Source organism: Palaemon carinicauda, unplaced genomic scaffold (assembly GCF_036898095.1).
Source record: "Palaemon carinicauda isolate YSFRI2023 unplaced genomic scaffold, ASM3689809v2 scaffold305, whole genome shotgun sequence".
Taxonomy (NCBI): Eukaryota; Metazoa; Arthropoda; class Malacostraca; order Decapoda; family Palaemonidae; genus Palaemon; species Palaemon carinicauda.
This window is the reverse complement of record NW_027170722.1, coordinates 80,596-92,949: the sequence shown is the minus strand read 5'-3', so window position 1 is coordinate 92,949 and position 12,354 is coordinate 80,596.

Sequence of the window (12,354 nt, the reverse complement as noted above, 5' to 3'; positions counted from 1 at the left end):
GTTTCAGGAAGTGAAGGCTGTCTACAGATTATGTGAAGTGAGACACTCAATTGTGGGAAGATGGACTTTACATCCAGGTTATTTTTATCACACACCTGCTGTAGATCCACACCCTGTGCTCTAGGGGCATCATAGTTTCCAGTCAATCCCATATGTCGAGTGTTAGTTGTGACCTCTTTGTGGTGGCAGACGTATGCTTTGAGGGGGAAGGAAGAGCCATGCTTTTTCCTTCTACTTATCAAGTGCGTCTGCTTTTGCTGCTGCTTTGCTTACTCCTCTGGCTCAATCCCCAGGGAATGGTATAGGAGCAAGGAGCCCTCTGATATACATCTGTGAGCTCTCAAGTTCTGGTGGCATATGCGGTTCCTCCTGCAATCGCCCCAACCCGTTAGAGGTTGGAGGCTCTTCTACATTTGCTTACCACTGAGGATGAGTGTAACCTAAGGAGGTTTTGGTCCACTAAGTCTCAGGTACAGTAGGCTAACTATTGTCAGTGTTACCAATGGTGTCTGCAGTGGTTTCCCTCCCTCGGGCAGGGAGGACAATTTTGCAGGTGGCATGGGGTTACCTGTGCATCTCCTTCACCAAGTCACCCATTCCCACCTTTCCCTTGTGCTTCACCTCTACTTCTGCTTGGGAGTTCTCTGGCTTCGCTCCCCTGTAAATGTGACTATCCCTCCACAAGATATTATTCCCCAGTGTTGTGGTCCCTGTTGGAGAAACCCCTGTGGTTTCTTCTTTAGGTGAGGAGTCATCGTGGGGTTCTCTGACTTGAACTCCTGTGCTTTTAGTGCCTTATGGAGGGTGGGAACTATGCACGTTCTTCCTCGTCGTCCTCTTTGGTTTCCAACTATTAACTCCTTAGATGAAGTAGAGAAAGTCTTGGTAGCTGTATGAAGGGCTCCTTATTGACACTTCAGTTCCCAAGGGGCAATGCAAAGGTCGAGGGTCACGACCTCTATCATCTGCCCCATTAGAGCCAGGCTTGGGTCCCTTGCTACCAGAATGGTTCTATGGCTCTGTTTTTTTAGGCCCACAGAGCTGATGTATATGGTCTGGGTTGTGATCTTTGGTCGCAGCTTCGATCCTCGGTCCCACTGTGACTGTCCTTAGGTTCTGGACTGCCTCTATAGCTAAGTGGTACTGATGCTTTTGCGGCACTGTGTGTTGCTGCTTACTACCCTCTTCTTCCCAATGTTCCCTTCCTTTTTCTCTTTTGCCAAGAGTATACGCATCCATTCTTCCAAGAGCCCTTGCCTTGCAGGCATAGGTAAGAGGGAGTTTTGAGTGGATCCGCAAAAGAATCCCATAGGGTGACTACTTTATGCTTTCAGTGAATCTGAAAGATCCATACTTTACCTGTGCATTAGATCATTATTAGTGCTTCCCTTCTGTAATGGTTTCATATGCTATTTTCATGTCTCTGGGCTTCAATCTGGGTACTGCTCCTCAGGAGTTCGTTCAGATGACATTCTGGGTAGTGATTTACGGACCCCTTTATGGAATACAGTACATTCAAATGTGGATGTATTCCTCAAGTCGGTGATCCTGGTCTAATTCATGTGTCAGTAGTGACATGATTAAGGTTAACTCTGCTTTCGTCATATTGTAATTGTGATAAATGAGGCAAAGTTGAATTCCTTACCCAAGCTGAGGTTAAAACACTTGGCGATCCTGGTAACAGTTATATTTGATCATTTACACAGTAATCTTGGCTACTGTTCTGCACTTGAGAAGCTGGTACGGTATCTCAAAAGCAAGTGTCTTTGCATGAGATCTTTTCAGGTACTTTTTGAAGTATCTGCTTCGTCACCAGGGATTGCCATCCCTCATGCTGATGGGAATAGGACACTTGGGTAGATCTTGCCTCTTTGCTAAAGAGGAACCCTTGTATGAGAGTCCCACTACTTTGTGTCTTGACATGCAATGGTACGCAGATGTGTCACGGGTTGCCGCACACCTTAACAACAGGGTTGTCATATTTGTGTTCAGATGAAGCAACTACTTTGAAGTCCTGGGACTAGCAGCCGTTGTAGTGCTACAAGCCTTTCAATAACGTTAAGGAGACATCCAGTTAGTTGCTGACACACCACCACCATATGTGTAGCTCTACAAGCTGAGAAAGCAAATGCATTTCAGGACAGCATTACATGCCAGGGAGTTGTCAGTTGGGAACATTCCTGGCAAGGAGAATGGGCTGGCAGAATCAATTTAGTTGCCAATGGTCATAGTGGTCCCTACATCCAGATGTATCAGATAGGCTTCTGGTTGTAGGACTCTACGGGAAATCGACACTGGTTCACCTTTCGGCTAGATAATAAGTGCCCTAGGTTTCCCCTCCTTATCAACCCCATGATCTGTGTCAAAGTTGCCTTCCAACATCCATGGGATAACTAGAATGGTTACACCCAGTCAACATTCAATCCTGTTCCTTTTGTTAATCTGTTGTGGGGTATTAGACCAGTACACGTTGATTCGAGTGGCTCCCAGATGGTCTCATGGGAATGGTTTCCTGCTCTGCTTTGCCGAGATCCCAAACGAACTCTCTTGGCCTTCACTCCCAGGGAAGTGGGGCATTTTCTATGATGGATATCACAAAAGATTCTTCTAGTGTTGGATCATTTGTATCAGATCGCAGAGTTTCAGTTCTTCCTGGCTGCGAGAAGCTCCTCTCGGTTGCATAAGTCAAGGCTACCCTCAGACTTGAGCTTGGTATTTCTGATGGTAGGAGATAGAACTCTCCTCAGTCTAGCTGTTTTTCAATACCTTGTCCGAGCCTTTTTAGAGAAGACCTCGGTTAAGAGTCTGACTCGCAAGACCGTCTTTGTTGCCTTATGATCGGTGAAAAGGTTAGGAGAGTGACTTGATATCTCTGCCTTAGTCTCCTATTCTAAGAGTTGTAGGAATTCCTTAGTCTAGTACCAAAGCACATGGAAAAACTCTTTCGCTGATGGGGACATAATTCCAAGTTTGAGTCCTCTATCCCGTCTCTGTGTAGAGCTTTAAGTGGTAGGGAGAGAAGAGGCTTTTGTGGCTTTTTAGGGTTCTGCAGTGGTGTCTGAAGAAGCCCGGTGGGTCTGTAACTTCTATAGCACGGGCAGAATAGAGAGAGGTGTCTAATACCATCTCTTTCAGACTTCAGGAGTCTATTAGTAAAGCATATACTGTACCTCGACTGCAAAGAGATTCTAGGTTGGACTGGAACTCTCGAGGTCATGACTTTAGCCCCAACCTTATCTTCTGGGAATCTTGGAGGGCAATTAGGGATAGGGTGTGTTTGCGGTTGACCATGTTCAAGGTGTTTATTCTGCATGAGTACCCGCAAGTCTTGACACATTTGTTTGGTCTTGTGGTTGCTGCTCGATTAGTGGTGTACCTAGCCCAGATCCCTTACAGGACAGTAAGCATCTTGTCTGTAGTAACATATAGATGTAAGTTGGGTATGAAGGCTGAATGACTGGCACTTCTCCATTCTTTCTGCTCCTATCTTAAGGTCAGTGTTTCTATCTAGATCTGACTTTGTTAATGAACTAACTTTCGAGTTCCATTTTTTAGATCGTGAAGAACTTCTATCCTCCCTAGATGAGGGTGAGGATTGTGGAATATATACTAACTCTTAGGTCTTCACATGCCTTTTAAGTAATTTGTATTTTTCCTAGCTATTGCAATTTCTTTCAATATTTTTTCTTGACTTATCAACAAGATCTATTCTACTGGTCATAAATTGGTTAATGAATCAGTCACTCATTCAAAATAAGGGAATTCTTTGTTAGATATCTTTCAATGTATGGTTATATCTTTACCTTGGTTTTATTTTTCTGCACATGGCTGCTTTACTATGTTCCCAAGGCCTGTAGGAAACTGCCTCTTTGAATACTGCTAATAATGGTTGCTTTTTCTAATTCTGAAGAAGTTTTATCAAAGGTTCCTGGACTTGGTAGCCTTTTGCTACTGTGCTGTTTGCCACCTTGCAACTGCACTTTTTATAATTGTTCTTCCTGCTTGGTTTTCAACTTTTGGACCTTTATTCTCTAGTCCAATTGTACTGGGTTTGCCACCTTTCTTACAGCTGGGCTTCCAATCTTTGCAATAGTGCAACTGCACTGTTCTCACTAGCTTCCAGCTGGGTTTCTAACCTGATGTGTGGTTCAACTGTGCATATTGCTACTGTACTTGCAGCTAGGGTTCCAATCTGGACTTTTGACCCGTAGTGCACTTTATGGCCACCTTTCTAACTAGGTTTTCCAACCTGTGGACCTTTACTCTAGAGTAATTGTTCTACCAGTTCGGTTTCCAATCTCTGGACCTTTACTCTTGCGACAGCCAATTTATACCCCATAGTTTTAACACTACTAAATTTCCTACCAAATGAACACCGTTGGAAGAGACTTGTGATAAATCTCTTCTTACACCCTAGCCAGGTTTTGTACCACCCGTGACTTGTTCTCCCTAATGTTTTATTACTGATAGCTTTTATGCTTTAGCCCCAGTGACTAACTGACCAGATATAATCTTGTATACTTTCAGCCATTGTGTGTAAAGTAGAAAATTTTCAATTTAAGACTGCCAGTTCAAGGTATGAATTAATAAAGATCAAAAATAAAAAACTAAAAAATGATCTTTGATTAAAGGTACTGCCTTTAGTGCAAGCTGTTTGTTGCTAAATTAAGTATAAACAACAGTTCAAATTAAATTTGCCTGATATAGTATAGGCTATATTGAACAAGCTAGCTTTGCAACAAACATCTTGCACTAAAGGCATTTTTTTTCAAGGGAGAGGCTTGAATGTATACTGATCAATATGTAAAAAAAATAAATTAAAATGTATAAGAGGATACAATAAAAATCAAAGAAATAAACATGGTAATTTTATTAACATCTCAAATTCCTTACATAAGTTAAAATGCCTATAAGCACCTCTTGGGTTGCACAGGGCAGGGAGTGCAGTGTGGCCACCCACCTGAAGAGGAGGAAAAAGTAAAGAGGAAGAGTTGATGGAGAGGAATGGGATCCCAGACACTTCTTTTTCATAACCCCCTTCTCTCTCCCTCCCTCCCTACCCCCTTTTCTTATTGACTTATGTGTATGATTCTTTCCCTCAGTGTCTCTCCTCTCTCTCTCTCTCTCTTTCTCTCACCCAGGTCTCTTTCCAACCAGTTTTATCCAGACATTCAGTTCTGTATCTTTGGTCTGGAATACGTCATTTAATATTGCCATGTTAGGTAGTAGAATTGGCTTGCTGGAATATGATGTTTTAGAGTGACCCTTAAATAGTTCAAATCAGTAAGTTTCAAGTGTCCATCTAAAAGGGCTTAGTCATGTTCCTCATAAAAAATGTGGGTGAAATAAGTATTGCATTTAAGAATCATAAACTTTCTCAGAGTGAGGTTACTTTGATCCAATTATTTTTGGTACAGAAGTTTTCTAATGAATAAATATCAGAATTTAACCTGTGATATTATTTCTGTAGATTATTCAAATGCAAATCTAGAAATTGTGGTCAAGAGAAAACACAAGTACATGATTTGATGTGTATATTTACATGAGAAAATAACAGACTTTACATGGATAAGGAATTATTTAAAATCCTTCATGTTTCCCAAAGGAACAGGAAAGCACTGTCTCTAAGACTTGGCAAGATTGTTTTTCTTTATAAAAAGAGAAAATGAAAACCCAACCAAGGCCCACCCCAGGTCCCACCTAGTAACAAATGATTAAAGCAGTTTTCATTCTTAAAATAAAGGCGTTACTAGGTCCTTGAATGTTTTCATTTTCTTTTCTTTTTTTTTTTTTTAGCAATTTATTTTCATACACAGATTCACATAGCATAATTATAAACTGCTTATTTTACTGCTTACATTCTAACCTTCAATATCACTGGTTGAACAACCTTATAATAAACTCAAACAAAACTTCAAATTACATTTTAAAAACTTTAAATTTGCTACTTTGTTTCAAAATTTCTTTGGTTGCTAAAAAGGCCACATTATATTCAGAAGAGATAAGATACAAAATTTTTATCTAAAATATCATCCTCGGTCAAATGCAAGTAAAAGTCACTTCAATAAAATGGTATCAAAAGACCTTAAAGCATTTCTCGCATTAGCAGTAATTGCGGATATATTTCTATTCAATTTCCATTAAAAATTGCCCGAAATCCGTAAACACCAAAATGTACAGACAGAGACACAGAACATTTCATGGGTCACACGCATCCATCTCTTGAGCCATGAGAATTTTCCAAAGAGAACCATAGCCAATATTTGACCGAATCCTATGCGAACCTCTTACACTCGACTTGTAACAAATCCTGAATAGAAGAACCATGGTATCGCCAAGTGCTTATCAGACCTATGCAAGGAAAACATCATCAGCTGAATACAGTATGAAACACTTGTGTAGGCTTGCCATTGTTAATCGGCATTTCAACTCCCTTTCAGTTTTTTAATATGGAATGCTGATGCCCAGGGTATACGAGTCAACTCTGTTCAACAAATAACCAAATGAAGTTTCAAAACCAACTTAAGAAACACACTCCCAAGTATTATGAAGTAAATGAAATCATGACAAATCAATTAGATTGGTTTTGGTTCAGCATATAAATACAATAATTTTGTAACTTTATCTATGTTACAAGGAAGAAAAATTAAGTACAGCACTGCAAGATACAAGAAAACACAGTAATTTCATAAGGGTCCAGACACCTACTGTAACTTCTCAAATCTTTGATCACAAAATTGAAGATCTGCTTCCAATAATTCACTACATAAGTAGTTTCATTGGAAAGTACCAAACTGTATATTAATGCCCTTCAGTTACATCTACTGAAGTTTGGCCAAACAATCTATATTTCAAGATAGTTAAGTCCAAAATAAAGAAGTGAACTATACAAAAACCCTGACTACGAAACACGGTCATCGAGTTACCAAAATCCAGAAAATGCTGATACAAGAATATCTATTAAAAGAAGTAAAGAATCACTTATTGCATATGTTCTGCAAAGAAAGGGCTATTCATCAAACCTATCCGAGATATGAACTTGCTGTTAGATTAGATATAATCTTTACATTATTACATTGAAGGAAAGTTGATGAAATCACATGCAAGAGAGTACAATATCCTACATGGAAAAATTTCTTTGGCATCTCAATGCAATAAAATCTGAAGCTATCATAAAGAAAAGAGAACCCAGCTAGAATAAAGGTGGCAAGAACATACTGCATATATGCAGTGTAACATGAAAAAGGTGCCATCCTCCAAAATAAGTTAATGTAAGTCATCGTGAACATAGATCAGATCTTTAGGGAAATTCCTAAACCACGGAAAGAATTCTTTAACTGCGAAAGGATTATGTAACATTTCCCAGATCTAAAACCTATAGGCCTTCTATGTAAGAAAAGATCATGATGGTATGACAACCTTAGAGGATTTTTTTAAGTACATAAGGCATAACGTGGAGCAACCTCATCTTAGAAATCAAAATTCAGAAGCTTTTAAGAGAGACCTTAGAAGACTTGAGAAGCCAGTATAAGAAACTATCTAAGTAAGGTCACAAGTAGTCTATGTACTTGAGTACCAAGAATACTTAAAATTTCATTTCCAAAAATGAATTTAGATTACAGACTGCATATATGAAATACCAATGAGGTTTTATGAGTCAATCCCACAAGGATACGAGGCTAAGGATGCACGAGGGCAATACCTGTACTAGGAAATCAAGAAATGCTACTTTTCCAGTGCTGTAGTTCCCTCCTAAACCTCTATTAGGAAGATGCAATAAGAGGAAATACAAAGAGAAGCAATTCAATACTCAAACATCACTGCAAATTACAAACCTTCACATTGCCAACAGTAAACCAAACTACGAAAAAGACCCAACCTCTCATCACTATACCTGGCAAATGTGGTGTACATGGATAAATACTACAAACGGAAAAATTGATTCTATACGACTCAAGTTACCTCAAAGCATGAAATGACCTTCAACTTTCCACTAATAGGACTCCACCAACGTAAAAGAATAAAAGTCCTGTCTATCGGCTTCTCTCTATGTACTTTTATAACCTAACAGTTCAACCACGGAGCATTTGGCATCCTTAATGTTGCAGATGCTAAACAAAGGATCAGATGACCATAAAAAATTTCTATAGGATGTGGATCACTTCATCAAGACTGGAGATCTGAGTACAGAACTAAGACAGATGTCAACCAACAATATCTGGTTTCTCATTGCCACTATCAATGTAGTTTTATTTATGGAATGGAAATAGGGGCTTGTTCATTAGATTAACTTTGATATAAAAATATCTACAAATGCACTTCTACCGTCAATATTTCCTTTCCAAGTATCCGTGTGTATGACCAATTCAAAATGGGAAACCAGACTCAAAACTTATTTCCAAAGAAACAAGGGAAAAAATGAATATGGCAATTAACTTATTGTCAGAATTCATCAAAAAAGGCTATCTGCCACTATAATTATTTAAGAAAAGTAACAAGAGAGGCAATTCCTTCACAGAACACTGAGACAAACAGCATTCAAAGATAATGCCCTCAATAATACAATTCAAACGGGATTTCATTTTCTTTTGCTCTTTCTACACCTGGCTATCTGATAACCAGACTTTTCTTGCCACAATTTTCATCTCTCAATAAAGATCTTCCGATGCCTTAGATGATCGCGGAGGTAGCAGCAGTAGGGGATTCAGCGTTATGAAGCTTCATCTGTGGTGGATAACGGGGGAGGGTGGGCTGTGGCACCCTAATAGTACCAGCTGAACTCAGTTGAGTCCCTTGTGAGGCTGGGAGGAACGTTGAGTAGAGGTCCCCTTTTTTGTTTTTGTTTCATTTGTTGATGTCGGCTACCCCACAAAATTGGGAGAAGTGCCTTGGTATATGTATGTAATAAAGAACAAATGATCCGCTAGTCAAAAGAAAGTAGGAAGTTGTCTTGGTAGTCAGGTGGTAAAACTACTAAAACATTATTTAATCAGAAAACCTTTTTAATCAGCTTCAATTAAACAACAAAAGGCAGAGGATCCCCACCAACCTTCAGAATAAAATAGTCACTAAATAAGACTTAAAAGACTGATTCCATTTCAAATTAGCATCAATGGAGGCAGAAAATCACCACTGATATACTATTCATGCAGTTTTAACCTTCCTTTAAAGAATGAACATGACATTGGTTTATACTTGCAGCCATCCTGATTGGAAATGGTAATTAAAGTCATCATGGACATACAGTAGATGAGAAGTTCTTTTGGGAAATTCCAAAACAGAGAAAAGATCTCTTTAACCAAGAAAGCTCTTGTGAGACTGACAGGCACAAGTCTAGTTCAAAGAACTATATAACATTTCCTAAACCTAAAACCTATAGGCTTAATATGAAAGAGAAAAATATGATGGTATGACAAATCTAGAGGATTTATTTGAGTACATAAGCCAGTGAAGCATCCTCAACCGCAAAAAGAAAATTGCTGGAAAATCTTGGTTTGTTGGAAACCAGGAAAGGCAAAAATTAAGAGCTTTGCTGCAAACAACCTTTTTTTTCCTAATTTAAAAGGTTAATGGAAGTTATAACCTTTTTATAGCTCAAACACAAAAGAAAACAAGAAAAATTACAAAGAGCGAAAGGTTAAGGGAACTTAACCATTAAAGACAAAAAAGTCTTTCGTACCTCTTGAAGGAAGGAAGACTAGACTAAATCAATTTCATTTCATAAATGTAGACCAATGGTTGCCAAATCCCTTAATAGAAATTTTGCAATTAGTGCATGGTACAAACTATGGAGCATAAAGTTGAACCTTAATAAAACTCAAAGTATAATTGCAAGTAGGTTGAGGATAGTGGCTCCTTAACATCCAGATCTCTATATTGGCAAGGTCTGTTAACGTTAAATGGATTATTTTCCCCGTTGGAGCCCTTGGGATTGTATCATCCTATTTTTCCAACTAGGGCTGCTGCTTAGTTGGAAATCACAGTGATATCAATGTGGCAAGGAGGGATTGCAAATTCACTTTTGAGAAACACATTTAGTCTGTTTCTTAAATTGCACAGAAAAATTGGCTTGTTGAGAATATCTTTTATGATTTCCAGTGATTAGTCTATCGACAGGGAAAGATTTAATTCTTTCATTCTACCATGATACAGTACTGTTGTCCTGTCTGGTCTTAAGGTGCTGACTTTCATATCAATTTGTTGGACAATAACTTGGTATATTGAATTCATTATTCCTGCTCTGGATAATCCCTGGGAACTTTGTTGAATTACACTTTATGCATATTACATGAGATTCTTCTTTATTCAGATTTTCCCAGTCTGTACCATCTTGTATGTAGAACTAGGCGATAAATTTTGCACATTTAGACATGTTTTTAATATTCAAATAAGCCATATATTATCCTCCTCCTAATATCTGGATTATCTCTAAACCTCAGGATCAGAGACCCAAGGGGGAATCGACTTAAAGATAATAGCTTCTGGTTGGCCCGGGAATCAAGCCCGGGTCCGAGAAACTGAGGTGACAGTGACATACCATCTAGCCGTTAATTCTAAGTTTTGCCTTCTCCATCAAAAGGCTCAACACTACACAGTATTCTAGAAATTTTATTCCACCTGTGACCAGATTGTAGAATGACCTTCCCAATCGAGCAGTTGAATCAGTGGAACTTCCGAAGTTTGAACTTTTTACAAATGGTTTTCTGTTGGACTCTGTTGGACAGATTGACTTAAGTCTTAACATTATTACTGATCCATGCTGGAGCATTTAGGCTTGTAGCATCCTGCTTTTCCAACTAGGATTGTAGCTTGGTAGTAATAACAATATGTCAGGAAAAACAATGAAGAGAATTCCACATCTTGTATCTGGGTCTTGAAATAATAAAAGTCACAGGAACATGAGAAAGATTATCCAGGGAAACTACCTTATGTAAAACTAATTTTCAGGAAGATTTCAAAGAGTCTATTGGCACCCTGAACAAAAAAGTTAAGGATATTGTCCCTTAACTTGTGAAAATTTTAAAAATTGAACCCTCCTAAGAATCAGAGAAGCAGTAATGCTATACTGTACTTTAAAGTGAAGTACCATATAGCTTTTGAAGTTTTACCCATTTTTATCAACTGGGTATGAGAATATTCCTTTCTTTTTTCAAAATTAGGACATTCTACTCTGCAGAGGACTATCCGTCCATATGGAAAATGAGATAATTATCTTCTTTGGTACAAAATTAACTACTTTGTATGCATATAAAAAAGCACTTTACTACCGAGCATATTTCTTGAGAAGACAGACTGGACGTGAACTGTAAAAGAAGAAAGCTCCAAGTCTATGTGAGAAGAAACAAACACATGTTCATCTTTGGTTCAAAATGAACTGCTGCGTAAGCATATAAAAAAAGCATGCTTACCACCGAACATATTCTTTGAGACAACAGACTGAACATGAAACGGTACAAAAAAAGGGATTTTGACGAAGGAAAAAATCTATTTCTGGGCGAGGGATCTGTGTCACCCAGTGAAATGCTCCTTAAAGCACCATTTCAAAGGTATAAATACTGCTAAATATACCAGAGAAAAAAAGTTGCATGGAACGCTAGGAATATATCCAGCTCGCTCACCCCTAAAAGGGTGTCGGAATTAAAACTGGGCCGAGTGATACCACTACCAGAGATCCCTTTCCAATTAGACTTCTCCCTCCTCAAAATCCCCCGTTACTACGAGGTGTCGTTCAAAAGCTTTAATGTACAGTATATGTGAGCTTATGGAATGTGGAAGATAAAACTAGAGACCTTCACTTATTTTCTCTAATTCTATTTTTTCTATCCTGAACCATCAAATTTTCAAGATTCAATTTAATAAAGACTTCAAGAAGTCTCTGTTATAACTATTGCAGTTGTCATCTTCATCAATTTTTGCTTATCCCTTTCTTAGAAGATTTCAAAAACAATGTTTTTTCAAGTCCATTAGATTATGACTTGAATCTGATAAGCAATGACAAATTGAAACCAGTCATAATTTGATCTTCCAGAAAGGAGAGATGACCCTTGAATGGGTAGCACATAATGTTTGCTCTTTCTTTTCCCACAAGATGACCCTTGAATGGGTAGCACATAATGTTTGCTCTTTCTTTTCCCACAGCCCTGGGTACATTAGGCTCTTTGAGGCGTCAATTTGAACCCTCGGTTTTGAACGGTCGTCTGCTCTCTTAATACTATCTGATTGCAATTTGGTAACTTCAACTCTGCATTGTTCCAGCACTCACTTATTTCAAAGGACCAAGCCTATAGAATCTTATGAACCAACTAAGTGTTCTGTTCTACTACAATGGAACACTGTAATAACAGCCTCAAATCA